General features: G+C 31.6%; 1 protein-coding gene and 1 long non-coding RNA gene across 4 annotated transcripts in view; both read left to right on the forward strand.

Annotated features, from left to right (window-relative positions):
- Positions 1-22,123, forward strand: part of LOC122522926 (serine/threonine-protein kinase MARK2-like) — a 65,960-nt gene that overhangs the window by 17,457 nt on the left and 26,380 nt on the right. The gene's annotated exons all lie outside the window — the stretch shown is intronic.
- On the forward strand, positions 12,559-22,100 carry LOC122522929. Its single transcript, XR_006305208.1, has 2 exons — positions 12,559-12,747; positions 21,964-22,100. It is a non-coding gene; the product is annotated as an uncharacterized LOC122522929 (long non-coding RNA).

Below are 22,123 nucleotides of genomic sequence, written 5' to 3' on the forward strand. Positions count from 1 at the left end.
TAATACTTCGTTATGATTTATATATAATATGTATCTATATATATATGTGTATGTGTATGTATATTTAATTTCAAATACTTTCTCGTGATCGTGGCTTTTCGATAAGGTTTGCCGGAAATGTTTAACCAATGGCGTAACTCGAAAAGCAATAAAAATGTTTCCTTCAAAGGAAAAATAACAAAAAAAAACAACATTTGAACGAGAATTACTTTTAATACGAAAACAACGATATTTTTCTAGTTTTATTTTACATCGTTCTCTATTGATTAAAAAAAAAAAAAAAAAAAAACACGTCTCATTGAGTATCAAATATTTTCTATCGAAAAATTGATTAATAAATTTCAAATAAATATTTTAAATAAATTATATAAATATTTAAATATAATTAACAATAAATATTTTATTTTATATTTATTTATAAATAACAATAAATATTTTAAATATAAATTATAATTAACAAATAAATGTAAAAAAATTAAAAACCATCGAACTATGAATTTTTGTATAATTGAAAGATTAGAACAGTTGTTCAGTAATCGGAAAGAAACAAATTCGAGTCCCAATTCTTCCTAATTTTGTTTACGAACCCTTCCCCATTCCCCCCCCTATAATATTTTATAATAACGTATTGAAATTGACAAAGTAAAAAAATGAAGTAAAAAAAAAAATAGTCACGGTTCGAAATTCCCAAAAGATTACGCCATTGCATCGATACGAATTCGCGAACAACATGGGGGGGTTGTTGGTGAGAAAGAGGGGGCTCGGGGGGGAGTAGCGTTACGGAATGAACATGTTAGTTAAACAAGGGAGAAAATATTATTATTCGTTATCGATTTTCTTTCTACGAATAATGGTTTCCACTTATATTATATATATATATATATACGTAGATGTTAATAATGAATGATACGTTACGTGCATAAGTATGCGTGTGTTGTTACGTTCGTTCACAAAGGCAACGTGCGTACGTGTAAAAGTTTGCAAACGACTGCTACTTTCTAGGCAAAACCGGCTTCAACCGGTAAGTAAAACGAACGACTGTATCTAGATGCATAGATCCTTACGTTCTGTGTTCCTTTTCTGCTGTCATTTTATGTTAATTTCTAATTATTATTATTATTATTATTATTATTATTATTATTATTATTATTATTATTATCGTTATGCTACAAAATCAAATTCAATATTTACCAATCACCTTTCGTTTTCTTGATTATTATTCATCTACCCGTATCGATAAATGATAATGCAAACTTGACTACTGCAAACATTTGTTTTTCTTTTTTTTTTTTTTTTTTTCCACACATAAGAGGAACAAAAATGTCTAGACGATGTTATAAATTAATCATTATTATTACGTCGTTTAAAACTATGCGATAATTTGTGTATTTTAGATTATACGAGGGCTTAACTTGTAAGGATTTTAATTGGAAGTTTAAGAAAGAAAGAAAGAAAAAATATTAGTTTTAAAAGAAAAGCAATTAATTTGGTTAAAATAATCTTTCCGGGAAGAAATTTCGAACGTTGTGCTTGATAATAATTAAAATTATCGACACACGATTAGTTAACTGGGATTTGAAATCTTTCTCATTTATTTTCTCTTTGTCCTACCACCTAACCTTTCTTTCTTATACTTTTTCTTTCCACAAACTTGGAATTAATTTTCGTTCGTTATAATAAACGCGATAGATTTCTAAGCACGATAAATTCGTTCTCCTACGGGTTCTTTATATTCCACGGTGAATAGTTTCCGTTATCCATTATTTCAAAATGGAAACTCTTTCTCGCTTAGTTTCATTCTCGTAAAATTCATTTACCAGTCGATATTTCAAGTGTCCTCACCTAAATCTTGATAGTTTCCACGTTATTTTTTTTCTTTTTGTTGCTCGGTAACGAAAAGAACGTAGAAATAATTACAGAGATGCATAAAAATAATTATAATCTTCAAACAGTAGTGTTTTTTTTATTTTCCGTAATTTTCTTATACAAAATTTTAAATATGCAATCGTAAAATAATTCATTTATTCATTCATATGGAAAGAAGATAATTAACCTTTCCGGTAATAAAATATCTTCTTCTTCTTTTTCTACTTATTCTTCTATTTCTTCTTCTTTCGAAAAAATTATAATTTCTTTTAGTTAAGAAATAAATAAGGATTTGACGATCCTTCCTTAAACTATAAAAGTATTTTTAAAAGTGGAAAAGGATTTCTCCAATCTTCTTTCATTTTCTCATTTACTTTATTAGGGTGCTCGAGAAATAGAGAATCAACTTTGTTGGATAGTCGTAGTCTCTGAAGGAAACCGGTTTCTCGTAAATATACTCAAACGCGCAATTAATTATTGTGCTAGTCGAGAGTACCCAAGTAAATGGTACTATAGTAATAGTGGTTGATAGTGATAGTACAACCCAAACAGAAAGAGAGAGAGAGAAGAATCTTTTTCAAATTGTCAGAACTTTAGATTATTTATGCTCATCGGTTTTTTTTTTTTCTACTATTTTTTATTCTATTATCGATTTATTATAAATAAAAAAATAAAGAAATTACTTCTCTATTAAACCGAACCGAAATTATTTAAATTTATTTGTTTCCATACAAAAAGTTAAACATCGTATACTTTTTTCTCCGTTTTTTAAATTTTATCTCAACTCTAGACGATTCAATTGCATTCCGATTTCCTTTTTTCCAATTCTAATCCAATAAATATCAGTCATGAAAAAAAGAAAAGATAATAACTCCCTTGGTTATAAATAAATGAATTTACGAGATTAAAAGTTACAAAATTGAAAGTTGTTAAAAGTTTATATTAAAAGATTTATCGATCCAATTTATATTTTAAATTGTAAAACTACGTGTGTCTCTCAATTATACTTATACTTTATTTTTTCTCTCTTCCATTTGCTGAGAGATTATTTTTAGAATTATCGGCTAAGAAGAATATTTGTGTTCAAACTTTTTTGATATGTGTATATATTTCATTGATGTCAGAAAGAACGGAAAAATTTTCCTTTTAAACGTGAGATAATTATTATAGATCATTCGGATATATTTTATACCTGTCTGTCAGTTATAATTCTTTCGTCGCCAATGATAAAGCTTTTCGACAAACAACGTTAACGTATGATACTTCTAAATACGCTAGGTAGGCGCCTATGGGGGGGACGAGGGGGGACGAAAGTGAAATATTAATCTAAAAACTAAATTTGTCAATGCATCGTTAAATTGTTTTATTATACTGCAAGTGTAATGTTATTAAATAAAACGTGTTTACGTATGTTAAAATAAGAAGCACGTGACTGACGACATCAAACAATCAAACACAAATCGTACGAAACGAACGCGCGTTTACTCTAAGATTATTTACAAGTACGTCACTCGTATGAATTTTATATTCTTTATTTTTAATTGTAATCTTATAAAACACGAAACAAATTTTTCATTTCCTTCGTAGAGAAAGAAAAAAATAACATTGTTCAAACGAATATTTGATTTCTAAATACAAATACAACGCGCAAGTTTTATCGTTTTTTGACCGCGTGTAAAATCATCGATTACAGGTAAACGTTGTCCAACGCAACGTGTTAACAAATGTATTCGTAATTTTCAAAAATAAAATACACACATATTCAATTTATATATATATTATTTATTCTTATATTTTTGTTTTCCCGATAATAAAATAAAGATTATAAAAGATTGTATATGTACGTCATACATCGAGGGGGAGGGGGAGAAAATATAACATTCATTAGATTAAAATATTAATTAATTGATACGTTAGTTTCAATGTTGAATAAACGAGTCCATGATAAACGGGCTAGTTAACTTAAAAACTTAAGTACGAATGAATTGGAAAATATTTATGATCGATCGGCCATTTTGTCGGGAGGAAGGGGTGGGCGGAAAAGGGCAGTCATTAATCCTCGAAATGTTTTACGATCCCGATTGCATGAAAAATGTGCGATTATATCATCACGTGGAGAAATGAGCTTTCGTGTATTTGGAAAATGAAATCGGCAAATGTTATTTTTGTCAGTGATTTCGCTTGAAATTAACCAAAAGTGTTTATTAACGTTAAACACGACGAGATTGTACGAGAGTCGTAAAACTATAAAGGCTTGGTATAATACTTTCTTGGTATTTCTGTGTTTATATGTATAGAAGAAGAAGAAGAAGAAGAAGAAAAAGGAAAAGAAAAAGAAAATGAAGAAACAGAATCAGAAAGAAAATAAGAAACTCGTACACCTTTTTCGTTTTCTCGTATCAGGAATCCAGCAGCCGGAAGAGAATGGAAATTTTCTTTCGAGTACGCAATCCTCTCTTTACTCCTCCCCTTCATCCCTGTTATTTTTATTATCATTAATTGTTATCTTACTTTTCAAGAATGTATTCTTGAAATAACTCGTATTTTTTTCGCGTAATTATCAGTTGTCAACGAACGAACGAAGAAATATTATTTATCTACTACGAATAATAATCAAATTGTTGTATATTAAACGTTTGAAATTTATCACAACGTGTTTCTCAACCTATTTATTTTATCTTTTTTTTTTTTTTTTTTTTTTTATTATGTGACTTAATATATTTTTGTTTTTCAAACGATATTACGAAATATTTAGATTCGATACGATGCGATGATGTATTTTTACGTATCGTCTGCTAAACCAAATTGATTTCACTGCAAAATTTATTTAAACATTTCATATTTATTTCGATATATTCGCATAGGTTTAAAAATATTTGATAGAAAAATTGTTAAAAATTATTTACATAATGAATCAACTATTCACGTTCGTATGCAGGATAATTCCTATCATATCTTTTCTTAGTCCTATTCAGAATACGATTAAGGTCAAGATAACGTTGTCTCGATTTACAAGGTGGTCCTAAAGTTCTTTAGTGGTTTTAAAAATTTATTTTTCTTTTTTTCGAAACTTTCCGGACTGATTATTTTGTTTCCCCGATTATAAAACCACAATTTTAGGAAATTATTTTACAAGTCTTTAAAAAAATAAAAGAAAATAAATTCGAAAGATCTGAAGACAAATTGATCGATTGTAAAAATCATTTACTAAAGATCAGAGAAACAAACAAAAATACAAAAGTAAGAATCATTTATTTTCTAATCTTTAACTTGTCGTGTCTAAAAAGAAAAATCATTCCAACCTTTTTGAGAGAAGAAAACATGTAATAGGAAAGAATCGATCGCGACAACGACGAAAAAGAAAGAAAGAGAGAGAGATATGTAGAAGGAAAAAAGGTCTTTTAATGTCAGAGGTCGCGAGTCTTTTGTGTCGAAGAAATTGCAACTTCGTAAAAGAAAAAAGCCTAATACCTTTTATCCGAACATTTTGGGATCCGTGATCCTATTTACGATTTGCCAAAATCTAACTTTATCTATATATTTGTTTTATCTTCCATGCTTTCTTTCTTTCTTTCTTTCTTTACTTTTCTTTTATTTTCCTTTACCGGATGCTGATTACATAACTTTCTTGAGTTTTTACATTTTTCTTAATGTCAGAGTGAATAGAAATCCATAAAATAAGACCTTTGCTTGTATAAAAAAATTCTTTCAAGCGAAATAATTATTTGTTTTTCTCCAATTATAAATGGAGAAAACTAGAAAAATGTATTTTATTCGTGAACGAGTTACTGATAAATTGAAATAATTATGAACGAGTTTGTTACAATTCGTTTTGCATAGTATTTATAGTACAGTCATTTATACGGGGCTTCTACATGGAGAAACGACTCGTATAGAAGTTAAATAATATAAAATAAATAAATAGAAAATTAAATTAGCAAAATTAGACGAAAAAATAATGAATTATACAAAATATTTTGATCTACTCTTATACACGTGAAACACGTGTTTAATAAACATTTGAATTGTTAGCATATATTAGTAATACGACCTATCTTGACTCATTCTTTCTTGCTAGTGGTGTATCCTTTAAAAAGACACGCCTAGGAAAAGGTGGAGACATCGTTAAGCTTGGCTATTAATAAACTAGCATCTCTAAGAGAGAACGCGATATTTATCCCTTCTATATTATATTTATATATATCGCATATCGTATAACGAAAGGGCCTCTCTCAATGTGTAACATGATGCTCGTGTAACATCTAGTTCTCAAATTCAAGATGGCTTCTTAATCTTCTTTCAATTGATTCAAACCTTTTCTATCACCTACATTTCTGTTTTCAACATTTTGTACATATATATGTATATAATATGTCGATTACAACGATAATTTATGATTATCGAATCATTCTTTTATATGTAAAAAGATGAAAAAGAAGATATTTCATTCGAAGGATAGATAAATCAATCATTTCTTAATTACGAAAACGTATTGTTAGGTTAGACAATTTTAAATTTACCCGCGTGACTTATATTTTTATCGCTACAGATTAATACGCTCCCGGACGGTGCTGCCACCTGTACGCAACGTCAACATATCGAAAGCGAACTAACCACAACGTGTCCGAACGATCATTGGCGTTGGGTTGTTGTTTATATAGTACAGAGTTAAAAAGATCCCCGTTCGTATTATTTCCTCGAAACCGAGCTGAACTAGATAATCGTCTTGCCGTGAAAATCCTTCGACGTTCACCTGAGAAACAGGAAGGAAAAGAGAAGGATGAAAGATTGAAAGAGAGAAGGGAAACTATAAAAGAACGGATATCGAAGAAATACGCGAAAGGTGGGAAAAAAAGAAGACAAAATTCAATTTAAAATCGATCAAAATTGTTATAGTCTTTTTATAAATATTTGATAGTTATAATTTGTTAATCATACAATTTTTTCGTGCTTTATTATTATTCTCGTTGGTAGCCATCTTGTCGGCTATGAGAAAACTACGAGAAAACAATTAGGAAATACTTTTTAATACTTTTCTCATTTAAAATATTTATTATTTTTTTTTTTTATACTAAAGTATAATGATAATGTTCAATGTTCTTATATCTCTGTAGTCAATAATTATTTTTTTATTCTTTCCGTATATACAACGATAATCGTTACAGTAGGCAAACTTACACTCCCGTACTTTTTATTACAATTATTTCTGTTATTGAATAAATTATAAATTAAAAATTTTTTTTAACTTGCAATTAGTTTACTGTTATAATTACCGGACGCGTATACGTAATGACTACGCGAATCAAAGATTGCGCGTAGCCATCTTGTTTTTTACGTTTAAACGCGATACGAGTGTACAATTAAGAAACATTTTATCAATGCTCTCTCGTTCGAAACATTTATTAATCGTTTTAACGAAAGTATAAATATAAAACTTGATGTTTTCCATGTTGTCATTTTCTATACGATTAGCTTATCGGAAAAATATGAAAGTGGAACGGGAAAATATTTTAAAAAGCATAGTAATAGAGAGATACTACTTTCCCTCTTTTTCTGTCGGTTTTTCTTGTTCTTCTTGACCATAAAGCACTGCTATACTACAGTAACGGTGATTCATCATCGCTCATCGTAGTAGTGTGTCACGCTCGCTAGGACACGATTTGTTCTGTAACATAAACTCTTTTCGTCACACTTCACTTCATTTCGTTTCATTCCGTTTCATTCCGTTTCGTTTCGTTTCGTTTCGTTTCAACCCGTCTCGTTTCATTTCCGATCAATCCTCTTGCCGATGGTCACTTAAAGATCTGCCCTAAACTTTTATATTCTTGGCATTTCTATTTTAGTTTTCTATTTGAAAAGGTTCACCTTTGTGTCACATGGCACAATTTACTGCGATCTGTTCTTTCATCTAATTGCTTCCTTTTCTTCTTCTTTTTCTTATTTTTTTTCTTCCCTTTTTATTTTTCCTCTTTTACCTCCCACTATCAGACGCCATATTCATCTCTTCCGCTTCAACGACATTTTAAAACGAAAGAAGATCTCGGAGTTTTCACGAGACGAGAAAAATAAATCCTCTCCTTTATTCATTTTTATTTTCTCCTATTTCTTTTTTTGTCAAAGACAATCATTTCATTCAAATTATATTTTCTTCTTCTTCTTCATTCTTTAAATTATATTTTATTTCTTATTATTTTATCATTAATTTATATATTTTTTTTTGTATTTTAATCAGCAAACACTCAACAAAGCCGATTCAACGTCTTAGAAACAGGTTAGAATCGGCCGAGATCGTTTCGAAAGTTCCATAAACGAATTCACATTTGTGAAGGTTCAAAAACGTGCTGAATTTGTTTTGCACCAATCGAATAATTGCATACTAATCGTCTTACGAAACTACGAGACAAGTAGTAAAGCTCTTAATCCTCTCTATTTCTCTCTATTTTTCTTTTTCTTTTAACATGATCAATTTAGATCGATCGATCTAAACGATCTAAATGGAAAGTAGAATAAAGTAAGTAAAAGAATCGAATCTCACGAACGGCAGTAACGGATTAAACAGTGAATTGCAATTAATTAAGATAGGAAAGGAGTTACACTGATCGTCTACCTTCTATCTTTCTATTTTTTTTCTTTTTTTACTATTTTAGAACCGATAATCGTAGAACATTAAATCGTACAAGTTAGGGTATATACGTACGTAAATGTATGTGTGTATCGAAAAGGATGGAAAAGAAATTTAAAAAAAGAAACACCAGTGATTACCATTAATTCGATCGTCTTATCTCTTTCGATCTATCGTTCTCGTTTAACCGTTAACTTTTTTTTAAATCGTTCTCCTTGGGTAAAGACGGTTTAATCAATCTCTAACGGATTCTGTTTTATCTACTAAGCAAACGGTACAAAATTTAAAGCCTTCTCTCTTCTAAGCGAAGATTCGATGATTTTTACTCGATTAACTTTTCTTTTCTTTTTTTTTTTTTAGATGGGATAATTGGAACTAAGAAAAGTTCAAATTAATTTGTAAAAAAGATTTCTCGAGAAATAAATAAAAGATAATGCATTTGAAAGGTCGGTGTACAAAGGTCGGACTAAAGAAAGAAATTTCCAGACGAGATCCTGAAATTCTTAAATGAAATCTAAAAGTTTGCTGATAATTTTCAATAATACAATTACTCTTTTTATGCTTATAAAATAACGATAACAATTAAAATATGACAAAATATTTAACAAAAATAGAGCAACTATTTTTTTACGGGCGCTACTTTTATTAGAATTTTTAAATTAAATTCATCCTATTCGAGATGATTTTTTTAAAAGTTAAGGAACCTTCAGTCCACCCCAATGGAAAAATAAAATTGATGAATCTTATGAGAAGTAAGGTTGATTAATGGGAGACAGAAAAATAGAAATAAATAGAAAACGGTAGAAAAGAAAAGTTAATTACACGCTGCTTGTTGTTAAACCCGTGCAAGCATTTTCTTTTTTCTTCTTTTTTCTTCTTTTTAAACGTACTCGATCGATTCCTCGAACGAAGGTCGCGATCATGGCAATGCGAGAAGCGCGAAAGCACGTCGTTTTTCGTTCCGTGAGCGGCCGACTTTCTGAATCCGTTCGATTACTCTTTTCACGAGTTAGGGTAGAGGGAAGGTAAGAGGGGGATGGGAGGAGGAGAAGGGGGAAGGAAAAAAAGGAGGAAAAGGAGGTCCTTGAAGAGGAAGAATCGAAAGGTGAGATATATTATCTCAACCTTCACAATTCTCTCTCTTTTTCTTCTTTTATTTTATTCTGATTTCTATTAACTATCAAATTGTAATCTAACCTAACTGTTAATATTTGATTTGATTTTATTTTATTTTATGTTCACGCATTTAACGTTGAACATGATCGGTTATAAATATCATTTCTCGTTTATTCTTCCCCGTTTCTTTGAAAACTTTTTGAACTTTCGTTTTTATTCGCATAATGAAAGCAACCTGTGTGTGTGTTGGTTGGATAGGGTTGGAGGGATCCTGTTATTTAAAAGATCACGCGTGTCTTGCGTGCTACACAAAAGACTATGCTTCACCTTCAACTATTACTACTACTACTACTACTATTACTACCGTTTAAGAAAAGATGTATGTATTTTAGAGAGAAACTTTTTGAAAAAAGCAGCGCGTGGTTAAATACTACGCTCATCTTTCATATCGGCCTCCTTTTCGTTGCATATTTCTGTAGAAATAATATATTAACTTTCATATTTATAACTTGGCGTATATTATATTAAAAGTTCGCATGTCGGTAAACGATTCGAAATAATCCTTACGTGCTATCATATCCTGATTATATTCCGATTTCTTTTTTCTCTCGTTTATTTATTAAATTATTTTATTTATCTTTTTTTTTCTTCTTTTTTCTTTTTAAAGAGAGTTTAATTAATATCAATGGATAATAAGGTAAAGAAAAAAAAAATAGAAAGGAAAGAAAAAGAAAAATTGATTAACAATCTGATATTTATAAAGAAGAATAAACATAAAAAAAAAACAACACGTTTGCGCCGCGATACGTTGATCACTACCTTAGCGTGAAAGTATTGTCTGAAGTTAACCGTAGTACCAACATCATCGAGATATCGAGTTTAAGATCGTACGCATTCGTAATAACTCGGGAAAGATCGGAATCGAACGGGAAGATAATACAACAAGCGTTTATATTACTACTCTCTACCAACGAAGGATTTCTCGAACGGAAAATAAAAGAGAAAGAGAGAAGAACGTTGACTTGGTAAGCTGATGTTGCTGTTGCTAACAAACGTTCTTCACCATCAACCAACTTCAAAACGCTCGTCGAAAAGCAACAACTGATCTGTGATGCGAGTCGAGCTGGTTGCATAACGCAAAAACTTTTTTTTTTTGCTGTTGCTGCTATAATATTATAAAAGACAAGACAAAAATATTTTTCCCCATCGTGTTGAAAGAGAGAGAGAGAGAGAGACACGCTTGGGAGAAAATAAGAGGAATCGTCATGTGCTTTGCTTTCCGTATCTTCTTTCTTTTTTCCTTTTCTTTTTCTCGTTCTCTTCCACCCGCACGAGGAGAGACTATTTAAATAGGGAACGCGAGAAAACAAAAAGTGGAATAGGAAATACACGCGACCATGCATCCATCCACTCTATCATCCATTCTTTTATCGTACCGATGTATCTGTATTGTTCCAATTCAGTGCCGTATCCAAGGTTTTTCCTCTCCTCTCCTCTCGTCTCAAGGAAAATAAAACACTCCAATCACCTTGTTTTTTTCTTTTTAATCAAATACTTCAATTAATTTGTATTGTTCAAATCCAATGCTAGAGATCTAAGTTTTTCATCCTTCCCTATGGAAAAAGTAAAGACTCTCATCGTCAAATTAAAAAAAAAACAAAAGAGGAAGAGAGGAGAAACCCATGTACCCATTTGTATTCGTCAAATTTAGGTGTATCATATCTATAGCAAAATAAATATCATTTTCATATATTTTTTTTATTTTAGAAAAAAAAATTACGAAACTCGAAAGACGATAAATAAATTTCTTAAACGTCGAACATAACATAATTGTCAAACATCCTGTCCCATAATTCAAAAATTCGAACCCGTGTTCGTTGAAAAGGAAGGGAGGGTTTTCATGAAAAAAGAAAAAGAATCCAACATGGCGTTGAATAAAGAATGGTGGTGGGGAGAGGGGCGAATGGTTTGAAGTCGTACAGCCCTGTTTCTTCGGCACTTGCACTTTGAGCCCGGCCTACGATAGGCGCGCTGGAATCGACTTCACCGGCTCGTGACTCACGGTTGGTACACATCGCGAGCGACCGAACGTACGAACGAACGAACGAACAAACGAACGAACCAACGAACGAGTGAACGAGCAAGTAAGCAAGTAAGCAAGCAAGCAAGCAAACGAACGAACGAACGAATAAGGCTTTCGTTGCAGCCGCCGGGCACGAAGCCGAACAGTGTTTCCTAGTGTGTCGTTCTTGTCTTACGTTGTTAATATCTCGTCGTTTGTCTAACCAAAGAGTGAGGAGGAAGAGGAGGAGGTACTCACACAACTATTACTACTACATGCCGATCCACCTTTCCTTCCGATCTTTCCAACGAACCTCCTCCAGGTTTGCTTGCTACTGACAATTTCGTGATACCCAACAAACTATAATAACGACAGTTATGAAACAGCAGAAAAAGATAGAGAGAGAACATGAATACGCGTACACGCGTGTCAATATTGTGTACGATTTATGATCGTTTGAGATAAATTATTATTTGTATAAAATTAAATGATGCCAGGATTATCACTGTGATTATCGAGTTCTGACGAGATTTTTCCTTAAACTCAGTGCAATAATTATATTTAACGGGGGGCTTCCCCCCGCGTGCCCCGCCCGCGCGTGTGTTTGTGTTTTTTCAAGCAAATTTATTGGCTACTTTAAATCTATCGTTATTTAAATTTTCGCGCCATCTTGTTTTTCATTCGATATACATATATATATATATATATCTCGAGTGTCGCATACAGCGTTTACACTTTCAAGGACATTTTCTGTTACTTTACTTTTTTTTTTTCTTTTTTTTTTCTTTTCAATTTATCTTAATTTAATTTAATTTAATAATTTCAAACGATTATATATTGAATGAACATTTTCGCGTTTATATAATATACTGCGGGGGCTTATCGTTGTGTGTGTGTGTATGTGTGTGTGTGAGTGACTCTTCAACGGAAATATAATATAATAGTGAATTTTTGCCGAAACCGCATTGGATTGGTTGGATGGTGGTGAAGAAATGGTGATGATGATGATGATAATAATGATGATGATGATGATGATGATGATGATGGTGTTGATTATCTGTGTTGAAGAAAATTTCACGTGGTATATATCTAGCTATCTTTCTCGGTCTTATTCGAGTGCTTTGCCTTCCTTTTTCTCCCTGTTCTTTTCTCTTATCGGTGAATGACGTCGCATGGTGCGCCGCTCCGTTCTGCTCTGACGTAGGAAACCGGTCATCCCGTAGTCGTCGTTGTCGTTGTCGACGTTCCCTTCGTCGTCCCTCGTCAACCAGCTTCCGAAGGGGGACGCGCACACGCGCGCAGGATCGTAATCCCCGTCGTGTCCCATACCCCCAAAACGTTTCTCATTTTCTATCAACGCGGCCGACTTAAAACCTTCTCCTCCAAAAATTCTTTTTTTTTTTTTTTAAATCCCCCTAGTCTGCATTTACGATGTTATAATTTCAATGGTGTTTCTTTTTTTTTTTTTTTTCATCGTCCATCAACGTGGCGTGTTAGTAATACGCGTTAACACAAAATGAAGGTAATTACGAACAATTTTCGTAGATAATAAATTATCCTACGTACGAGTTTTTATACGTTTAATAAATTGTTGTCATGATTAGATCGTTCGATAATATTTTTAACCGCGCGAAATTTGAATTTGAATTTGAATTTTTAACGGTTACGAGTAGTTACTCCGTTACGCGTTCGATATTCAAATATTTTTTTCGTGCTGCCGCTAGAGGTAACATTTTACATCTCGTGCAACAATATTAAAATTGACATATAATCGATATAAATCTTGATGAAAATTTGCAACGCATAGATTTAAATTGTACCCAAAGTATGTATTTAACTTTTGTAAGTTACTGTACGATTAGGGTAACACCATTGACGTCAGGTTTACGACGTGCATGGTGTGTGCCGGTAATCGCAGCAATGCGGTGTCTCCGATTATTGATCTGTAAAAAGTATGCATGTAAATGAATGAATGGGTGTCGGTGTATGTGTGTGTGTATGTGTGTTTTGTATTTATACCTGCAAAGTAACCCCCTTTTCTCATACAGTAATATATTTTGTGCTTGTAAAACTAGTTTTGATAAAACTGTCGCTGGATATATCGCGTACACGTTTCCGTTCTCCATAAATTCTTTTTCTTTATCTCTTTTATTTATTTTTTTTTTTTAATGCATTAAAAGAGAATTTTTGTTTCTTTCTTCAACGAAACAATCTTTCTTTCGTGGCTTGTCCTTAATTTGTCCGGAAATAAAGAACGAATAAGGAAGACGGGAAAGATTATTTACGCCTTCTTTGCTTCACAATTGTAATCCACGATAATCCGTAGTACCGTAATGCACCAAGAACACGACTGTACCTTTCACGATAAGCCATATATACAGATATACATATATGCATACTTACATATATGTATATACATTTTTATATACAATGCCTAACAAAAGTATTGACAAAACATGAACGAAATTTTGCTATAATAATACTTTTTATAAATTTGTAAAAATGTACGATGATTCTTTATTTAATTCCTCTCCCCACCCCCTATATAGGAGTATAAATTTGAAGAAACGAAAAACATATTTAAACTTGCAACTGTGAGGATATATTATAAGAAAAAAAGAAAATGCATTCTTTTGCGAATTTTATCTTACAATAATGTAATAGAAAAATGTTGAGACTGCGTGTTAATAAATACTTTTGTCGGGCACTGTATTGACATACACATATACCTAGTCTTAATATCGTCGTGACTGTATAATACTAGATTTTTCCTACTTGATAGAGATAGAAAAAGAAAAAGAGAGAAGGGTGAACAGAGAGGGAAAATTCTTCCTCGGATGGTAGCGTGTAAACGAAAGAACTATAAACGGAAACTAACATAAGATCGTAGAAATTAACGGTTTACATAAGGCATGCTTCTTCACAGACAAAAGAGTTGGAGGATTTAAAAAGAAAAACGCTTGATTAGATTTAATTCTACAAAAGAATCTTATTATTGTTATATTTGTTACGTGGAATAACTTTTAAGATATTATTAACTAAAGAGTGTTTAAATAATAAGAATTTTTTATATCTTTTTTTTTTCGATGACTTTTTAATGTTGAAAAAATGGTCCGTAAACCAAATGAATAAATAATTGGTCACCCGGTATTGATAATTTACTTTAAATGTATGTTTGTCGTTCGTTTTCATCGGGAATCGATCATCGTAGATTGATATCATCGTTTAACTTTACGCGATCGCATTGTAATCATCTTTACACGTTTATAGTTCGTCGGAAAGTTTTTTTTCTTTTTTTTCTTTTTTAATTATGCACGCGACAATTCTGTCCGTGGGTGTATGCAAAAGGAGTCTCTCCCGATACGCGCAACATTTTAATTTATAATAAATGTTTAATTTGAATTATCTTTCGTTACGTTGTTTCAACAATATTAAAACGTATTTCTATCATACTTACAACTAACAATAAGTAATAGAATTTTGAATATTTTCATATTAATAAATATTGATCGATCAGTATATTTTAATGAAAAAAAAAAAAGAAAAATATAATGAAAATCGTTAAAAAATTAATTAATACTATATTATCGAGCCCCTCGAAATTATTCGCAAAAAAAAAAACAAAAAGAAAAATAAACATAAAAATGCCATTAGCCGTGTATAAATAAATGAAAAATATCTCTGAACTTCCCCTAGTATCTCAGAAACAAGTAACTTTTCTCATAATAAAATAATCAGATTCTTATACTTAAACTCGAAGAATAATTAATTAAAAATTTTGCAAATTTGAATAGTTTCGAAAATTAAGAAAGTGTCTGGGGTGAGAAGGGGGAAGGGGGAAGGGGGGATCAGAGCAGCAAGATCTTTTCTTTTCTTTCTATCTCGAATTCCTTGCGTCTTTTTACATCGATTAAAAAAAAATAATTCCCCCCCTTCCCCTCCCCCTCCTCTCACCCACTCGCGATTAAACATTCAAAGTGGAAACTCGAATCGAAGAAATGAACACTCGCACGTTTTTACGTTCAATAATAAGCAACTATTATATTATTATTCTTACGATCATCTGTAATTCTAATGTCAGAGGCGGTGTTCATTCCGCGAGAAACAAAAGCCCAACCTCTCTTTTCTACTTCTTCTTATTTTATTCTTTTTCTACTACTTCTACTTCTACTTCTTCTTCTTCTACTTCTCTGGCGCAACGTTAGCACTTTTCCAAGTTGTCTAAGAAAAAGAGGAGAGAGAGCTAAGAATTTCACCACCCTTAAGATGCTAAGTCTAGCTAGACACAGCAGCAACACACTTCATCTTTTCAACCGAGTTGTAACACTTGAGAGTCCGCATATTTCAACGAAAGCATTTTATTAATCGTTAGGTCGTTCACTTTTTCATCCCTTCATTCTTTTTTTCTTTTTTTCTTTTCTTTTCTTCTTCTTTTTCTTCTTAATTTAAATAATTGACTCAAAATATGGTTATTATTATTATTATTATTATTATTATTATTATTATTATTATTATTATTATTATTATTATTATTTTATATATTATATTTTTATTTAATATTTTATTTGTATTTTTCTATTTTAATATTTCAAAATTAAATTTCAATTTAATTATCTTTCTCGTTAGCGTGTTTTCAATTTTATATTTAAAAAAAAAAAAAAGAAAAAGAAGAAAAAGAAAAAGAAATTATATTCAACGTTGAAATTTTATTATAAATTCTAACCCAATTTAATTGTGTCGACATGATTTCATTTCCACAAAACAAGACCGAGATAGGATCCCTGGTAATTTTCATGTTACATTTTCATGGGTTTTTTTTTTATTCTTGCTAGAAGTACCTACGACTTACTTATTTTGCCTCATTTTGTATTTACCAATTACTTTCATGATTCTTTTATTTACAAAATGAAATCAGAATCTAAGATTTTTTTATTCATTTTTCTTGTACTCTCTTAATTTATATTCGAATTCTAAAGCCGTCAAACGTGCGAAAAAATTTATCGAATTCATTCGGCGTCCTTAATTTCAAATACATTCGTATATGTATATACACATATATATATACATATAAAAATAAATTTATCGAAATCGTTCTTCCGACCATCCTCAACGCGTCCGTGGACACGTCATCGTCCGCTTTCTCGACCGCGAATCCTCGTTTCACGATTCTCGTTTCGTTGCGTTTCTGTAACGAGTCCTAACAAAGTCCTTCGTCATACATACACACACACACATATATATAGGGAGAAAGAGAGAGAGAGAGAGAGAATATACGTATGTATATCTATTATACTCTTCTAAAATTCAAAGACCTCTTATGCTATGCAGAAACTCGCGTGTTGCACGATACATCGTGTCGGTTGAAACAAACACCATAATCGATATAACTACTACGATATATACCACCATGAATGACATTATCGTTTCTCTTTCTTTTTTTTTCTTTCTTTCTCTTTTTCTCTTACAATTTCTTTTTTTTTTCTTTTTTTTTTTTTTTTTTTTTTTTCAAGGGAAAGGAGGAACTGCACTTGCGTTTTTATACACGCGTATAGAAATTCTTTTTTTTCTCTTCGTATCGATTCGATGTATTTTTTTTTTTATTTCGTTTCACTTCATTGAGATTTTTGTCTTTTTTTTTTTTTCGCTACATCGACGAATTTTCTCGATCGTAATGAAAAACCCTTTTTGCCCATCCTCTTGGTCGTCATTCTCGTCTACGTCTACGTCTACGTCGTTGGGAAAAATTGCGACGATCATCTGGCACTATTCCAAAAATACTCGAGGCACGAGTTTTAAACTACTACGCTATTTAAAATTCTCTACGTACTCGGGGGTGGGTGGGAGGAGGGGTGGGGGATTAGTAGTGTACACGTTAAAAGTAACAAAAATTAGTCTGGCTCGACATATTGCCTAACAACAACATGTTTCAAAGATTAAATTAAGATTTTAATAAATTGAAGACTATTTTTTTTCTTTCTCTCTCTCTCTCTCTCTCGGAAAAAAAAATATTTTCTTCACAATTTAATCGGAATATTTTTCTTTTGGAAACATTTCAATATTCGTGTTCGCAATTTTAAAACGCTTGTAAGCCAACGAATTAAAAGTATTTATAGAAAAGTAATAATAATTAATTAATATCATATATATTTCTCTCTCGTATACAATTGAATGAAGAAGATTACAAAAATCCGAATTTATTCAAAATTGTCCTTATTTTTTTGTTGAATATCAAATGCGCGCGATGACTGTGACTTATAATTTTACGAATCAACTAACCCGATTTCATTATTACCACCGATCAATCGAAAACGTTTCGTGATTTTACGCTACGAAGAAATAATGGAAAAATCAACCTGGAAATATTTTCAGATTGAAAAATGCATATGGGGAATTTGGTTTTTAAAAAAAAAAAAGGATTATTGTCACGCGTGCTCCTATATAAACCTTTAATCATAATTCCACATACCTATTACGTTCGCATGAACGAACGAAATAATCGCATAAACTAAAAAGAGAGAAAGAGAGAGAGAGAGAGAAATACAAAACGTTTGCACTTGAGCTTATTAGTTAAACGACGAGGGACTCGCACGATTTAAAATCGTCTCGCTTTAATGCATCTCAACAATTATTTTTTCTTCTTTTTTTTTTCCTTTTCTATCTCTGTCACTCTCTCTCTCTTTCTCTATAACAAATACACGCACGCACACACATTTTTATTCACCCCACCCATTTCCCATTTAGGTGGCAACGCATATGTAAATTTTTTGTCTTTCCAATTCTCTCCCACACACATACATACATACATAGATACACGTATTTCTACACCCATATAAGGTTGAAGAAATGTGTGTCTTCTTGCTGCGTAATAAGAATCTTTTATCTCAATTATATCGAATACACATACACGCGCGCTTATAAATATCTATATATATTAAATACGTAGGTAAACTTGGAGCCACGCCCGTAAAAATGAAACTCCTCAAACTTCTCGTCTTCAGTATAATTTTTCAAGTTAACAAAATGTTTAATACATATATATATCCTTGAACAAATTTGCTGCTGTTAGGATACTCACTCGGTACCTTTTAATATATCGATTTATCAAATCGAATTATCGAACGTATCGATTCTTACCAACCATCGATGAGAATTTGCGACAATCTCTGGAACACCTTTTTTTTTTTTATTAGAAAGAGAAAGAAGGTACAACGAAAAACCGGGTGTGTGTTGTTGCTCGACAGACGCCTATCGCTTATCAGCATCTACACACTTGATAACGGAAATAACCAAGTAGTGTTAAACTGGTCACACACACACGCATACACGCGCACACACAGGCTAGGCTTATCATCGTAGCGTTGAAAGAAAATAGACCTTTCATATTCCCGTAGTAGTCGATCGTGTTATAAACCCTGAACAACACGTCTACCTACATTTTTATTTTTCCCTTTTCTTTTTCCCCCCCTTCATCTCTCTCTCTTCTCTCTCTCTCTCTCTCCTACTTTTCCCATCACTCTTCTTCCCCCCACTTATTTCCTATAATTTCTAATAAAATTCGATTCTCGGTCGGTAATACAGGAACAAGACAAAAAAAAAATTCACAGACTCGCGTTAAAAATTGCATACAAATTTGCTTTTTTTTTTTACACGTTTTAAATACATTAAAAAAGCAAAAATTAATATCCATAGAGAGGGAGAAAGAGAGAGTGAACAAATAAAAAACAACAAATGAAATAAAGTGAGTTCATTGCTATCGTCCCTCTCTTCCGGACGTGTTTTTTTCTTTTTCTTTTCCTTTTTTTTTTTTCTCTTCTTTTTCACGCGTCGTTGATAGCATATGGGCGTGTGGTGTTCTCAGTGAAAACGTATGTATCTCTCTCTCTCTCTTTCTTTCTCATGTGTTGTGTGCGGTATGTGGTGTAGCATTATTATAATTATTATAATTGTGTCGTGTCATGGAGGAGATTACTACACACGTAAAAGGTGTGTCGATATAAGGTTTTCTAGCTTTTCAGTAACATACGAACGATTAATAATTTAATAATATGTTGTGCAAAACTTTTACCAAGATACAAAAGTTTAATTCTTTCGGAAGGTGTACAAAAATATCGTTGATTGACATTGTCTCTTTCTCTCCGTATGTATTAATAAGCCAATCACAAATGTCTTTTCATATTCTTCAAAATGTCGGAACAAAAAAGCAAATTTTATTAATTATAGATTTATTAAACTCTTTTCTTTTTCCTTTTTTCTTTTGATTCACGCTACTTATCGAGTATTTTTACGTGCTATGTGTATGTACGGTTCAATTGAGGGGGAAGGGAAGGGGCAGGGAGGGTACACGATTTTTACATCAGTAAAATTGAACTTCATTTTTTCCTATCTCTCTTTCTCTCTCTCTCTCTCTCTCTCTTTTTCTTTCTTTTTTACTTTCTTTTCTTTTCTTCTTTTTCAATATTTTTGCATTCGATATCATTGAATATATTTCGTTTAAATCAAACTTCCAACGAACGGGTGGGTCACGCCCACGCTTCCTACGTTCATTCTCCGAGTAAGATACCAGTTGATAGAATGTTGTCTGTGTTCCCGTTAAGAAAGGTGTTGTCGGCCATTAAATGAATAATTTCTCTTAGGAAAAAGAAAAAAAAAAAAAGAGAAAAAAAATTGCCGTTTTATTTTTTCCTTATTTTTTTTTTAATTTTTTTCCTTATTTTCTTTCTTTACAAAGTCAAGACACGGATAATAATAATAATAATTTATAATTTATCTTTCGATGAGTGAGTCCTCCTCCCTACCCTCCCCGTCCCCCTACCTTTCCTCCACCTCCTATCGAATAAAATGCATCATAGTTAGTTATTCCTTATCGATCGATTCATCGAAATTTTTTTGTGGAAAAGGGGGAACGGGATGGGACGGAACGGGACGGAATTTTCTTATTATTTTTCGAAACGTTCGAAGTGAAATATCTATCAATCAATAATGGTTACATCACTCAACGGATATATTAATCGATTAATGGAATCGATATATATATAGTTCTTTTACGAATAGAATAATTCAATCGTATGATGATATATTTAATGAATTATTCACCCGGGGTGACATTTCCAAATGCAACAAACCTAAACGCGTGATTCATATTACCGATCTTTTGAGAGTTGATTATTCCGTTTGTAATATCATTGCACAATTACTCGTGTAAAAGAACACATCGTGTATTATATGTGCCAGTTATTATAACAATTGACTTATTGTAAATCAATCGAACTATTGTACAAATTTATTTTATTGTTTATTTTGCAACGCTAAAGTAATTTTTTTTAATATGAATGATTAAATTATTAAATATCATTTTTTTTTTCGTTAACCTTACTTCACCGTTATAATTATTGGCACATATATATTATACGTTTCCTCATCAAATATTTTGTTAACATTTGTTTAAACTTATCTACAAATTCTCTCTCTCTCTCTTTCTTTCTTTTTCTTATTTTCAACTATCCTTTTAAACAAATTAATTTACGCGCTAAAGTTAGTCATTTGAAAATATCGATCGTTAAAAATGAAAACACCTTAGAGTTTTATTTCACCGATGAATATTTTTTTTTCTTGTTTAAACGAAATCTCGATAAATATTATCTTACAGCACAACAACAAAGACAACATTAATATCAATATTAATATTAATAATAATCATCGAGGGAATGGGGAAAGAAAATCACTCGCATACTTATAAAAAAAAACAAAAAAAAAGGATAAAAAAACCACACCAAATTATTCGTGTTCGTTATCTCGTCCGTAAAAGCTTTTGAATATATTATTCGTTCGCATTTCATCGTGTTCGAAGCTCTACGTTTTTTGTATGCGCCCCGTTGTACGCTTTCTCGCTTATATTTTAATTTGTTGTATTGTGTTAACGAGGAAAATATTATGGGAAGAAAAAAAGAAAGAATAGAAACATGGTATAGAAGGAAACAAAAAATATATATCTAGGGTTGTGTTTTTTCTTTTTTTTTCTTTTTTTCACGTTTAATATATTCGTACGTAACACAGTCCTCGTAAACAAAAAAAGTGTTGGTTGAAATCGTCGAGCTTTTTTTATCCGATGCCCGAGCAGCAAACAAGCACCCTTGCGTCGTCGTTCATCGTTCATCATCGACAGCTAAAAAAAAAAAAATATTTATATACACGTCCGAATAAAAATAATTATTTAAAAAAAAATAAAAGTATATAATAAATCAATGACGGAGACAAATTTAACGAAGACAATACGTCTTCTTGTTCTTATTTCTAACAGAATAAAGGTGTCGCAAGCTCTCGTCTCTGCTTTTCGATCCGGTCCATCAACTCGGAGTATAAAAATCGATGTTGACAAATAATCGTTTACATGAAGAAGAACATCTCGTTGTACTATCGTGGAAGCCCGAGAGAAAAGAAGATAGTGTTTTAAGAAGAGG

This window comes from Polistes fuscatus, unplaced genomic scaffold, assembly GCF_010416935.1.
Source record: "Polistes fuscatus isolate 324 unplaced genomic scaffold, CU_Pfus_HIC Scaffold6, whole genome shotgun sequence".
Classification (NCBI taxonomy): Eukaryota; Metazoa; Arthropoda; class Insecta; order Hymenoptera; family Vespidae; genus Polistes; species Polistes fuscatus.